Here is an 8,655-nt window from a genome sequence, read left to right as displayed (position 1 = left end):
TTTTAAGGAACTTTTATAATCTACTTCTGACTTGAGCAATAAATGTCAACAGTAATCAAATCTACTGCTCTTTCATGGATTATTTAATTCTATAGAACGTCCTGCATTGACTAAATAATCCTTTAGTGCCCAGTGTAAATATATGTTCTTCATACACATAGGGTATCATTAACCTGTGAAAATCATTATCACCAAAAGTAGACATGGCAACAACCTGGCTATCTTTAAAGGGGGATGGATAAATTCATGGAGGATGGGTCCTTCAAGTCTATTATTACTGAACACTCATTGTTGCATTGTTAGGGTCCATATGATCCCTCAACCTTGAGTGGACATGGGCAGGAGAGGCTATGTTTCCATCTCCTGCTTACAGGCACCCCAGAGAGAACAAGTTAGCTGCCATGAGAAACAAACACTGTGCTAGGCTAATATGGACCTTAGTCTGATTGATAACAGGATGTTATTTTATGAAATTATATTTGCATCCTTCTATATACTAGGGATAACTCTCCAACCCAAACAAAGTGCATCCAAAGAAGCTTCTAAACGGTGATTTGCAATTGCCAGGCACAAGCAACCAGAATTACTTGCGAACAGTCTCAAGCAAGAAGTTTTATTGTTAGTCATCCATGTTACAAGAATCTCAGCAGACTGACTATACAGGTAGTCCTTGAGTTATGAATGTAATGGAGGTTGCCCATTCCATTCGTAACCTGAGGATTCGTGGGAGTGAATCTCATACCTTGAAGGGGATCACTCCCTCCTTTTGCCCATGCATTCGCTAATTGAATGTGATGCTCGTTAAGTGCACAGGAGGTATTTCAGGGTGTGGAAGGCCATGGGGAGGGGGTCTACTGGTGGAAGGTAAGGCTACAGGAATTTTAGTGTAGATCAGGCCTGTGCTGCTTTCTACAGTGCAAGCCGATCCCATTCTTAACACCTCCCTACAGTCTAGCTGGAGATTCCATCATACTGTTTGGCTAGATTACAAATGTGTGACATCCAGTTACTATCTCAAAAATATACACATCTCTGGAATTTAATCAGCTCCCCCTCCCCCCTAAAAAAATATTTGTGCAAGCTTTCAGATTATTCATGTAAATGTTCTTTGCCACTATTAGTCGTCTGCACGGGAAAGCAGACTTTTTTACATCCAGAAATTCATGAATCTCAAATGAGTTATTTTGAACTGTCTCACCAATTCCTTTCCATATCTTTTCAAATGTCAGGAAGTCATGCAGCTGAATTTTCACTGATGAGCACTTGAACCTAAGTAATATCAACCCAGCCTATAATATAATCATTTACCCATAATTGCTGCAGCTTAGATGGCCTACAGGACATGCAATGCTGGAGGAACATTCTTTTCAAACCCTGAACAACTCTGCCAAGTGTTTAGTTGAAGCAATCAATTCCAAGGAGCAAACAGCAGCTCCTTGGAAAATGTTGTTGACGGCCCCAAACAGATTAACCCTGCCTAAGGTAACAGAAAATCCTAAATGCTGAGCTGTTTTCCGATATTCTACACTAAACAAGCCGTGACTGAAATGGAATATTTGCATTACATGTAAAAGAAACCTTTGGGGAAGAAAATTGAAGCTTAAAAATAGCTGCCTGAAAATTCAATGTGATATGTAGGCAGAATACTTTTTTTTTTTTTGACATAGACATGCCTTTTAAATACCTGCACTATGCTAATTCAAATGCTTTTTTTAATATCGGGTTATGTCCATTCAAATGGATTTATTTTCTGCTAGTTTGCTTGCTTGCTGAGCATTCTGCAGTTGATTCCCATTAATATAATCAGGGTGTTTAATTATGTAAATTCTTTACACATAAGAGTATCCTGCTCAGTAGAATGTACAATTAGCTTCTAATGAAAGATCTATTTGACACTAATCAAGGATTTACATTATCAAGTGCAATGGGAAGAGAGAGAATTGTTTAGAGCCACCGTATTTTCTTGCCCAGCCAATAGCTATTCAGATTTAGGATTAACATCGTCAGGTTAGATACAATGCTTATTTTAAGCAGTGAGGTCTTGAGAGTTTGTAATTATGGGGTAACTTAACTTGAGCAGAAACTGCAGCCAAAGAAATTTGCCTGAGTAAACAAGGACTGAGAAGGCCAGTGATGCATCTGAGTTAATTCCTTGGCCATTGAAATCCTGCCATTAAGGGCCAAAATTGTATTTATTTATTTTATTAATCCAAAGAATTCTGAGTAGTAAACAAAATAAAAGCAGAGAAATTCATTCAAGCAAATAGCCAACAAAAAATTCACCAGGGCTTAATATAAAAAACTCAAACCCACTTAAACACATATATCTGTGCCAGAGTCCCATACTAACCTCCCAATCCCAATACTGGAGGAATAGCCAGGTCTTCATGGCCTTGTGAATGACCAATAGAGTATGAATTGTCCATATTTCAGGAAGGAGACCGTTCCTTAAGGTAGGTGTCATAACAGAGAAAGTGCCCTTTTGGTGACCCATCTGATGATGATGTTGTTTCATCATGCCCACTTTGAGAAATCTGGTGGAGTTGCCAAAAACCTCTGGAGAAAAGTGATCCCACAAGTAACCCAGTCCCATGCCATTTTTGGCTTTAAACATGAACAACCAGTTTTTGGGATTGGTGGCCAACTGGGAGCCAACACATTCTGGAACGACTGAAGTTTCAGAGTGCTCTTCAAAGACAGCCCATGTATGTGCGTTCAGTGGTACATGAAATGAACAAAGGCATGAGTGACCAACAACAGTGCCTCCTGATCCAGGAATGGGTGCAATTAATGCTCAAGATGTAGTTGGGTGAAAGTTCTCCTGACCATGGCTGCCATCATCAATTTGAGCAAGAACCATGGCTTCAAGATAATGCCCAGTTTGCACATCGACTCTGAGTGGGGGAGTGTAACTCCATTCAGGGTTAATGATGGCAAATCATTAGATCTGGGGGACCTTAAAACCCACAGCCATTCACTCTTTACAGAATTGAGCAGAAGCTAGTTCTTCCCTATCCAGACCTGCTCAATCTTCAAGCACTGGGAAAACACCTTGGCCAGCCTGGGACAAACATTTATAATGGTATATAATCAATGTATCAGCAAACTGATTGCGAGGCTTGTAGAGGTCCTGGGCAGGAAAGCACACGCTAGGAAAGTTGCAGAGCATTTGATAGCAATACATTTCTAGAGAGGCTTCTCTTGTCTGGAGAGAGAGAGCAGCAGACTGTTGGTGCAAACAGAAGTAAAGTACCTTAGCGAGCAGGATGGCTTACTAGAGGTGGAGAAAAAAGCATATTCCAAATAGACAGACCATAACACAATGCCACACAATAACTTGAAAAGTATCAAGGGATGAGAAGTCAAAACAAAGCAAACGCAAGAACAAAGCTTCACGATGCACAAAACAGATACAAAAATTGCTTCCAGCAATGGAAGGCATTCCCTATGGGGTTTAAATCCTCTCTCTGCTTAGCAGGCCTTGCCTGCTCAGTGATTACTAATAATGAGGGTCTGAGCTAGCTTGCAGCATCAGTACCTTGTTACTTACTCAGAAGGCACCTTGCTTGGGGTGCAAGATTCCCAGGCTGAGAGATTTTGTCCAGCTTCTTGGAGTTTGGCTCTGAGGCCATTACAATATAATGGGTAGGATGTAACAGGTAAAATGCTGGATTAGGATTGGGAAGATCCAGGCTCAAATCTATAATCAGTCACGGAAGTTCACAAGGTGAGTTTAAATAGTTCGGAATCCATCAACCAAAATTAGCTCACTGGATTATTGTGAAGTTCCTACAATCCTAGGAAGGAGCATGATGTATGTCAATTAGTGTTCCTGGAACAAGAAGACAATATAAATAAAAAAAAATAAACAAAGACATTGTGGTGTAGTGGTTAGTCTTTAACTGGGAATAGGGAAACCCAAATTCTAATCTATACTCAGTCACCGAAGGACATTGGGTGATTGAAGATCAGCCACTTCCTTTCAGCCCAACTTATATCAAGGAATTGTGGTTGTGGGGACAAATAAGAGGAGGGAACACTGTACACTTTCTGGAAGTTGTATATCTAATATAAATTACAGGATAGAAGTCCAATAAATAAAATTTAAAAGGCAATACAAATACAAGACCACCTTCTGTCACAAGCAAGAGTTAAGTAAAACTGGAAGCATGATTAAAGACAGTTTTATGAGGGATTTGCATGGATGCATAATTTTTTTCCCCCAACTACTGGATGATCAAAATGAGAGTTTGTAGTTTATTAACAGATAAGGATCATTTCTCACTTGATACACATTAGCTGTATTTACAATTACAAAGTTAACTTGTATTTCAGTTGTATTTTTAGCCTCAGAAGTACCTACAGTATGTTATTAATGAGGTATCATTAAATCCCATGACATCAAAAAGTCTACCATCAGTCACATAAATATCTGGTATCAATAAATAAAGACTTCCCCTGTCTGGAACCCAGTCTAAGGAATGAGCATCTTAAGGAAGTGTGTTGGGCTTCCACTTTTCCAGTATTTGAGCAGATGGTTAAGACAATATTATTTTTTTAAAGATTGATTTTAATTGTATTTATTGTGCCATATTTTATACACTGTAAATCTTATGCCACTTTGTGTGTAATAAAGCAAAATATATAGGAAATGACCAGGTTGAGACTGTGGGCAGGGTCAAATGTATAATCAGTTTGGAGTCACTACACCCCATAAGAGACCTTTCAGAGACTTCCAGCCCCCTCCAAGTCCATTGGCTCTTATCTGGTGCCAATTTGCCTTGAGCATTACTAGATCAGATTCTTGTGTATAGGTAAACCCATAGTGCTTTTGAACTCTATGCTGGCTGTTGATTTTTTGCTCCCAAAAAAGATGGGACATAAGTTCAACCATAGGTTTCTACAGGAGGCATGATGACATTTAGAGATGAGAGACTGCTTTGCAAGTTGGTGAAGCCTTCTCAGTGAACAGGAGCACTGCTCTAGAAGTGTTTGCATATGAGTGCGTTTGTGTAAGGTTGGGCCCTAGGGATAAACTGGTTCTGTTGTTGGGTCCTAAACTGGTTCTGTTGTTGATGTGTATATTATCCTGCTGCCAGCTGTGGTTATTCAGGAGCTCCTGTTAACTCCAGACTGGTATTGGAATTTTAGAGCTTAAAGATTTCCATCTCCATGCCCTGGAGACAGTATTTGGAATAGTTTTTGACTTCATGCCCCCTCCCCAATAGCATCCATAGTACATCCCAGATAATTTAAACTCCACTCCACACAGGTATAAACACACTTGATCATTTTATTCTTTTGATCAGACGAGATATGGTCTGAATAGGGAAGATCTAAACATCTGTCCTTTGCTGTGTCAGATCTCTTCTTGGTCTGATCTTGGAGATTGTTAGTGTCATGTGTTAAGTCCTCAGCAAATTGACGTATGGTTCGGCATGTTGCTACCCGTTCCTGATTGGTTGAAGCTTCCGGGGTTACTGAGCAGGAAGCTGCGCGACCTCCGATTGGTCGCTCTGTTTGACAGCCGGCTATTTAAGCCGCTGTCAGCCTAATTGCGCTGTTCTGTTGTCCTGTTGTTATGAGTTCGCTGTTACTTAATAAAGGATCGTTCTAACACTCTCTCTAGCCCATGCCTTTGTTCTACGTATAGAGCACTGGCGACGAAGGTGGGATCGTGGTGTACTTCTGAGGTAAATTGACTGTGGAAACCTCCGCCACCCCTTTTGAGCTGCCATGTCTACCTTCTTACCGGCGTTCTCCCCTTTTGTCCCTGCCTCTGAGACTTGGGACACCTATATGGAGCGGTTTGAGTGCTTTTTGCAAGCGAACGCTCTGACTGAACTTTCTAGCGCCCGCAAACGGGGTTATTTCCTCAGCTCCTGTGGGAGCGAGATTTTTGCCGCTGCTAGGGCTCTAGCGGCGCCTCAGCAAGTTTTTGATATTCCTTGGGAGACCTTGGTGGAGAGATTAAAGAATCATTTCTCCCCTACCCCGTCTCGCATCGCGCGGCGCCATGCATTCTGGCAGTGCTCACAGACAGAGGGTGAATCTGTGAACGATTACATGGCCTCCTTGCGTTCAGCAGCTCTCCATTGTGAATTCCGCGACCACTTGGAGATGTTGTTAGACCAGCTGGTTTGCGGTATCAAGGACTTAAAACTACAACGACGCCTTTTGGCTCGCTCTGAGCTGACCCTCCAAGTCGCCCTAGACGAGGCCAGGGCTGCCGAAATGTCCGGTCGCTCAGCCGCTGAAATCCACCGTTACCAGACGCCCTCTCTAGCGAATCCTAAACCCCTGTCTGTACATTACGAGGACTCGGACCAGGGAGAGTCCTCCGACGAGGAACGGGAGGTGAGCCGCCTGAAGGCAACTCAGTGGAAGCACGGCGGGTCCACCAAGCTCTTTAAGTTTGCGCAGGACACCTGTTTGGGCTGCGGCGGCAACCATCGCTGCCCCGACTGTTGTTTCAAGACCGTCGTGTGCCGCCGCTGCGGAAAGAGGGGCCACCTATCGAGGGTCTGCAGAGCATCAGCCCCAATGTCTGATGTTACCACTGGGCCACCCCCGGAGCGCCGCCGTGGTCGGAGAGTGCCTGCTCGCTGCGAGGATTGCCTCGCTGTCACCCGCTACGAGGACCCGCCTGACATCGCTGTGAGCAACGCCACTCCTTCAGCCTCTGCCAATAAGCTCTTCCTGACTGTGGGTTTGGAGGGGTCGGCCTGTAAAATGGAGGTGGACACCGGGTCCTCCAAGTCACTCATAGCGTGGGCAACCCTCTCTAAGTTGTTGCCGGGGTTGTCCCGCCGCCGGCTTAAGCCGTGCCCTGTCCTCTTAAAGGACTACCAAGGAAGGGCTATTCCCACTCTGGGATATGATAATTTCATGGTGTCTTTCCGCTCGTTTTCTGGTAAATTGCCACTAATTGTGGTTAGAGACGCCCGCCCTACCCTCTTAGGACTAGATTGGTTTGCCGCTTTAAATTTGTCCATCTCTGGAGTGCATAGGGTAGTCCCAGATGTTCCATCTATTCTGGCCCACGAGTTCGCTGATGTGTTCTCAGATCAGTTGGGTAAATATACGGATAGGCCAATATCATTTAATTTGGACCCTCAGGTGATGCCAGTCCGCCTCAAACCGAGGAGAGTGCCTCTAGCTTTGCGCCCGCGCGTTGACGCAGAGCTTGACAAATTAGTGGCTCAGGGCATACTAGTCCCCGTGGATCATTCAGCTTGGGAGACCCCTATAGTAATTCCTTTAAAGCAGGACGGCTCAATTAGAATTTGCGCCGACTATAAATGTTCCATAAACAGGGCGTTGCAGGCCAACCCGTACCCGGTGCCAGTGGTGCAGCACCTGCTGCACTCCCTGGGTCACGGCAAGGTATTTGCCAAGTTGGACCTGGCCCAGGCTTATCAACAATTACCAGTTGATGAGCCGACGGCCATGGCCCAAACCATTGTCACTCATAGGGGTGCGTTTAAATGCACCCGGCTGCATTTCGGAGTGAGTGTCGCCCCGGGAATATTCCAAAGCATCATGGAACGATTGCTTCAGGGAATTCCCGGGGTGGTACCCTATTTTGATGATGTCTTGGTCTCCGCTGGAGACCAAGCTGACCTCTTAAATAAGCTTCAGACCGTTTTTGGCTGTCTGCGCAGCGCCGGCCTCCGCCTTAAGAGATCAAAGTGCGCTATAGGAGTTCCCCAAGTGGAATTCTTGGGGTTCCTCATCGACACATGGGGAATCCACCCTACCCCCTCCAAGGTCTCGGCTATTAAAAACGCCCCCACGCCCACCTGCAAGGCGGAGCTACAGGCGTTCCTAGGGCTCCTCAATTTTTACTCCATTTTTTTGCCTCATAAGGCATCCCTTGCCGAGCCCCTCCACCGTCTCCTAGACGCTAAGTCGCCATGGGGGTGGAGTCGCGCTGCTGCTATGTCATTCCAAGCTGTCAAAAACGCACTGACGTCTGAGGCAGTTCTCGTCCAATACGACGAGAGCTTACCCTTGTCCTTGACTTGCGACGCCTCGCCCTATGGCATCGGTGCCGTTTTGAGTCACGTCTTTCCTACGGGCCTCGAGGCGCCAATCGCCTTCTATTCCCGTACCCTTTCCGCTCCGGAAAGGAACTACAGCCAATTGGATCGTGAGGCTCTGGCGGCTGTCGCCGGAGTCAAACGATTCCATAATTATCTTTATGGCCGTTCCTTTACCCTGGTCACCGACCACAAGCCCCTTCTGGGGTTGCTGGCCGGTGATCGGCAAACCCCGGTCATGATTTCGCCCCGCATGTCCCGCTGGGCGGAGTTTCTGGCTGGGTATTCCTATCACCTGATTTACCGGCCTGGCTCAGCCATCGCACATGCCGATGCTTTGAGCCGGTGCCCGGTGCCTGCCCCGGCCTCTGACCCGGCTCCCACCTCATCAGTCCTCCTCGTTGAGGACTTCGATTTTCCCCTGACCGCTTCAGACATCAGCGCTGGGTCCTTGGCGGACCCTGCCATTTCCAAGGTTTTGGATTGGGTCAGCAGGGGATGGCCTAAGGGTCCCGCACCTGCAGATCTCCTCCCCTTTTTCCGACGACAAAATGAGCTGTCCACCCAAAGGGGTTGTCTCCTTTGGGGAAATAGGGTCGTTGTCCCTGAGGTT

The sequence above is a fragment of the Pantherophis guttatus genome, chromosome 1, assembly GCF_059756535.1.
Source record: "Pantherophis guttatus breed Tessera chromosome 1, ASM5975653v1, whole genome shotgun sequence".
NCBI lineage: Eukaryota > Metazoa > Chordata > Lepidosauria > Squamata > Colubridae > Pantherophis > Pantherophis guttatus.
Note: the sequence above shows the minus strand (reverse complement) of the source record.